Genomic DNA, 5,667 nt, shown 5'->3' with positions numbered 1-5,667 from the left:
CTTGTTAAAATGTCATTTGTCCTCGCTGCTCTGCTACACATTGGATCAATAGGAAGAGCAGAGTTGTTTTAGATCAGTTTTTCTCCTGTTACTGACATGGAGCAGGGATGGAGTGCAGCAGACAGGGGGCAGAGCTGCAGGGGCCATTGGCAAGGAGGAAGCAGATGGCAGGGAAAGCTGCCAACACCCTCTCCCAGAACCATCTTCTCGCTCCCTCATTTTGCTTCAAGGCCAACCTCCTTGGTTGCAGGTGGTGAGAGGCTTTGAAGCATCCTCTTCCTTCCCTTTACCCTTGAGGGTAGCTGCAGAAGCAAACTACAGTGGAGGCACACACTTCTGCATGCCCTCTGGGTCATGGGAACACTGCAATGGCAGCCTAAAAGGTCCCTGCTGCTGACAGCCTCTTCATCCCTGGAGCAAGCAGCCCTCCGTCTGCCCCTCCCCTGCAGCATGGAGACCTTTTCCCCTAGGGACTCTGAGAAGCGGAGAGAGTAAAAGGAGCAAAGCACTGAGGAAAGGAGAGTGAGAAGAGGCGCAGTTATCAAGTGATGGGCAGATGAGGCTAACTAGCTTCTTCCAGAGAAGAATTTGAATTTGCCAGGAAGTAAAGAGGGCAGAAGGGTGAAGAGGGAGATGCTGAGGGTCTGGATTGGGACGTATTGGGGAGTTCACCTGGGACTAGAGGGATTGGGTGATACTATGATGATGGACTGTACAGTCTAGCAGGCTAAGGGCCACCATTTTTATTGCATGAAAGTGAGATAATTTCACATCAGCGAGGGCAGAATGCTGCAAGCAATGGTGCGATCAAAGCAGAAGACAGGAGGGGGCATAGTTTAAGTATCACATAGAAAAACTGAATCTCTCGCAAACTAGGAAAGACTAATTCAATCACATATTTCTAGTCAAGCCATACATCCCATTTTAACAACTGGTAGAGTCCCCCAAGCAGTCATTCTATGGTCTATAATTCATCATATTTCACCTTGATCATAATCTGTAAAATTCTTATTTTAAAGGCCCAGCTTGAGTCACATGGTGCCTGATTTTTAAAAGTGCTCCTCTGAAAATGAGGCCCAAGTTGATTCAAGCTGAGCACTGAAAATTGAGTGCTGAGCGGCCACTTGAAAATACTGGCTTTGGAAGCTGCCTCTTCTGCCATTTGTTTAGGACAGGTCTCTGATCAACCATTTCAAACACATTTGCATTGAAGCTTCCTCACAACTGAAAAAGATGGAATAAAGAGAAGTATAAGAAAGATTACATAGGGTTCTACACAAAAGCATTAGGGGTCATGCTGTGAGAACATATTCAGCAAATGTGGGGAAGTACTCAAGAGAGAAGGGAAGTGGATTCTGCAAGATCAATGAGGCTATTGCTCACTCGGGTAGTGGGGAGGGAGGTCTGTATAGTGAAACCTGCCTGGGGCCATTGCACAATATTTAATAATACTCAGCATTTACAAACAGTAGCCCTTTGCGTGTTCAAAGCTCTGTACAGGCATGAGATAATGATAAACACCCCTCACAATGTGAAATACAATATTCTCAAGCACTTTTCACTTCAGAGTCCAATGAAGAATGAGCACTACGTTTGAATAAAAGATTATGGCTGTGATTTCCCTTGCCAGAATGATTCAAAGTTATGCACAGGGAGCTGTGAAGCATGCTCAGTAGTGGAACGTTTGTGCAATGGCGAGCACATAGCAGCTAATGCAAAGCAGCTTTATATTTAACTCTTAGAGGGCTGGTTCAGACCATAATGCCCTCCACAGTCCAATCGAGACAGGAAATTAAAAAAAACCTCACAATAATGTAATTAATCTAAACTAACTAACTAGAGATACAGGAATAAATAGGAAAACAAGATAAGTTGTCATCACAAAAATTCACTATAACACACTAGGGAAAAATAGGAGAGAAAAATCTTCCCTCTTTAATCAGTAAACATCAAAAGGAAAAAAATTAGGATATTTTGCATGTGTTTTCCAGAGGGGCTGAGGACGTACAGCTTCCTTTGGCTTCATATGCAGTTTCGGTGTTCAGTATTTCTGAAATCAGGTCCAAGATGACTCAGGGTGGGCACCCAAAACTGATGAACCAGAAATCAGTGGCCACTTTAAAAAAATTGGCCCAAATCTTTCACAAGAAATAATTTTTACTGCTGTTCAAACCTTACAATCTATTTTGAGTCATGAAAGACCTTAGGGATTCGATTAATGGGGTGGAGAAACAAAATGAAAGTACTACAGCCTACATTTTTCAAAAATAGCTTCTTATTTTAGAGGCCCAGCTTGAGTCACATGGTGCCTGATTTTTAAAAGTGCTCCTTTGAAAACAAGGCCCAAGGTGAATCAAGCTGAGCACCGAAAATTGAGCGCTGAGCAGCTACTTGAAAATACTGGCTTTGGAAGCTGCCTCTTCTGCCATTTGTTTAGGATAGGTCTCTGATCAACCATTTCAATACACGATTGCTGGCAGAAACTGCGCAGGGGACCCAAAGCAGGTAAATCTATTTCACATATAATTAATCCTCTTTGGTGTTGCAGTAAATTGAGTTCAGAGAAACTTTTGATGGGCAACTGCAGTGCAAACTTCCCCAAACTGCAGGCTAATGTTCTTCATTCCTAACCCAGAAGGACCATCTTTGCTGAGCAAGGTGACAGCTCAGTCTCCATGTCCCACTCAGTCCTTGGCCTCTCTGCTGGGACTCCCAGAGGTGCTGATTGTGGTGGCTGGTTTTTTTTCATTTGTTTGTTTAGAAATGTGGATACTTGCCTGTTTGGAAATGGATGGAAAACACTCATCTCTTTGCAGAGAGTGACTACTAAACAGGATTTGCAGAAGTTGCTTATGGCAAATTTCCATCTCTTTTTCCATGATCATTGAACACAGTGGGTAGGTAGAGACCGGGTTTTGTTCTCTGGAGTCATACTTGCATTTTAACACAGAAATGCTGTAGCTTTGGTTTTCCAATTTGGGGCAAAATCTTTCCTTTGCTAGGCTGTGCCATCTTATAAGGGTGGAGGAATGACAGCAGTGCCAGTGCAGAGCAGCAACATGCTCAGCGGTACTTCTTACTGCTGCTCCAAACAGGAAGACCACATACATCCATATCGACAGCCTGCTACATTCGGCAGCATATGCATGGAGGAGGGAAGGACCTGGCTACACTTCTTGGGTCAACACTGTGTTAGCTGGGTCCTGGTCTAGCACTGAAGGGAGCACAGGACTGTAATCCTACCTTGCAGTTGCACAGGTGAAGATTTTCTTTGCATCCGTTTTCTTGCTAGCACACCCACAGTAGGCAATACAGGATTTTGCCCTGGCTGGGCTACTCTGAACCTGTTTAGTTCTGCACTCCTGTGGTTTCTCTTGACTGTATTGTATCAACAGGCAAAACCTTTAGGAAGCCACAGCAAAAAATCTGGGCTGTAAACCACAGGAAACTAGAACAAGGCAAGATGCAAAGTGGATGATTTTAATACTGACCCAGATAGTGCTAGATAACATCATTTAAATAATTTCCCTGCCTTCTCCCTTAAAGACTAACTCCTTTCAGCCCCACTTTTTGTAGGGGAGGGAGGATCACGCTATAGGGAGTCACTGATGTACAGCGCTGACTCACTGGCTTTTCTTCTATACCCTCGCCATGGATCCAGTCTGTGCCAGCTCACAGATGGGGAAATGATAGCATATTTCTGGACTCCACTCTGCTCCCAGTAGGTCAACATGAAAAGCCAGATTCTTTGAGACTTTCTGCAAGAATGTCTTTTCCAAATACCTGATCAACTGCACTTATCGCCTCAAAGTCTCTCATAAAAATTCAATATTATTGAGGCTACATGATGCAAAGACTGGCTGGGGGTCAGATTGGGGTTCTGCTTCATGTGTCTTGCAGATGAATATGAAGAACCCATTTTTTTGATTTTTTGGGTACAATAGACCAAGCCTTAAAAGAGGAGGAATAAAATATTTCATCTGGGAAATGACCTAGAAAATTCAACTGTCCTCTGAAGAGCACTTGTACCAAATTTGGAAACTTAATTAATTAATTAAACCATGAAACAGAGTGGTTTTATTTCTGCTTTAAGTGCTAATCTTCATGTAAATTTCACTATGGAGTAGCTACCAGTGTCTCCAGATAAGTCAACCTCAGGGATTCTGCTGATTTGAGCTTCATTCTTGCATCACAAAAAAAAACCTAAATTCTTGGATAGTTTTAAAAAATAACAAAACAATCCAAGGTGGACTGCTGTTGTAGGGTAAGAGACCAAAGGATAATTGCCTCCAGCACTCAAGAAGTATGATATCTCAAACAACTGCAGGCCTTGGCGTATTATTTCTCTTAGAAAATGGTGTCTAATTGTAATCAATAAGAACATAGGAATTGTTACACTGGGCCAGACAAATAGTCTAATAATCCACTGTTCTGTCTTTGACAGTGGCCAGTACCAGATGTTTCACAGGAAGGTGCCAGAAATATGCCTCACTACAGCACAGACATAATTTCCCTTGTGATTCAAGGTATCACTCTTCAGTAACAGTGACATGGAACCCTCCATAGCCCAGAATGACTATATCATAGATAATGACAGTGGAAGATTATTTTGTTGGGAGTAAGTGATCAAATACCTCCTCTGGTGTCCTATGTCTACATTTACCAGGATCCCTCATGAATGGTAACAGAAGGCCATTTCAACTCTGGATTTTACACCAGTGTCGCTGAGATCACAATGCAGCCCTTTGTTCACACTGGAAATGCCTGTTATAAGCAGTTTCTGGACTTGCCTGCTTATTTTTCCACATCTTGTGAAGATTCCAGCATTTCCTCCAGAATACACTTATTTATTCATTTGCCACCTGCACATCAGATGCACAAGGGAAGTGCCCGTTGCTTTATTGTTCTTGTAAGATACTGCAGCCCAATGTATCTGTCAGACAGAGCCATCTTCTGCTGTTGCTATGGCTCGACAGCATGCTACAGCCAATTGCGAAGGAGATGGATATATTTGTCTCTGTTGCTAAAGGCAGACCAGGATCCATACCCAATCAGGAGGCAGAAGGGAGGAGGGCTGGGACTTGCTTTGAAACATCAGTTCTCTAAAGGGACCAGCATTTTCTTCTCTGCATTTTATTATTTATGTAGAATTAAGAACGACAAATGGCACTGTGGCAGCCCTTCCATGCTGCAAGACTATTCTACATATGAGAGGGATGGGTTAACTAGCCAGTCGGTATTGAAAATGACAGCACAAAGCCAGTCTGTTACGATAGGAAGAACACATTTCAAAATGACTTGAAAGAGTCCTTCTGCCTCCACTACATCAAATGACTGCTCCCCTCCTGACCACATATACACTCCAATTCATCTAAATCCCCCTCACTAAAAAACAGCAACAATCTCATATAGCCCCCTCCAAACACAAGTGTCTCAGATGCAAAAGGTTTGGAAACCAAATTAGAAAAAGCAATCAAATGCCTGTGCAGGTACTGAAACTTAGGTAAGAACTATAGAGATGGATTCCTGAGGGAGCTCCCTGCACACCCCGCAGTAGTAGGTTCACAGCACAAATGTGCCTGAGGCCTGGTGGAATTATGCTTTTTAAAAGACTTTTATAACCACACAATATTCTATTCTGTGGAAAATGAACCATGGAGAGAGATG

Source organism: Dermochelys coriacea, chromosome 15 (genome assembly GCF_009764565.3).
Source record: "Dermochelys coriacea isolate rDerCor1 chromosome 15, rDerCor1.pri.v4, whole genome shotgun sequence".
NCBI lineage: Eukaryota > Metazoa > Chordata > Testudines > Dermochelyidae > Dermochelys > Dermochelys coriacea.
This window is presented reverse-complemented; position numbering follows the sequence as displayed.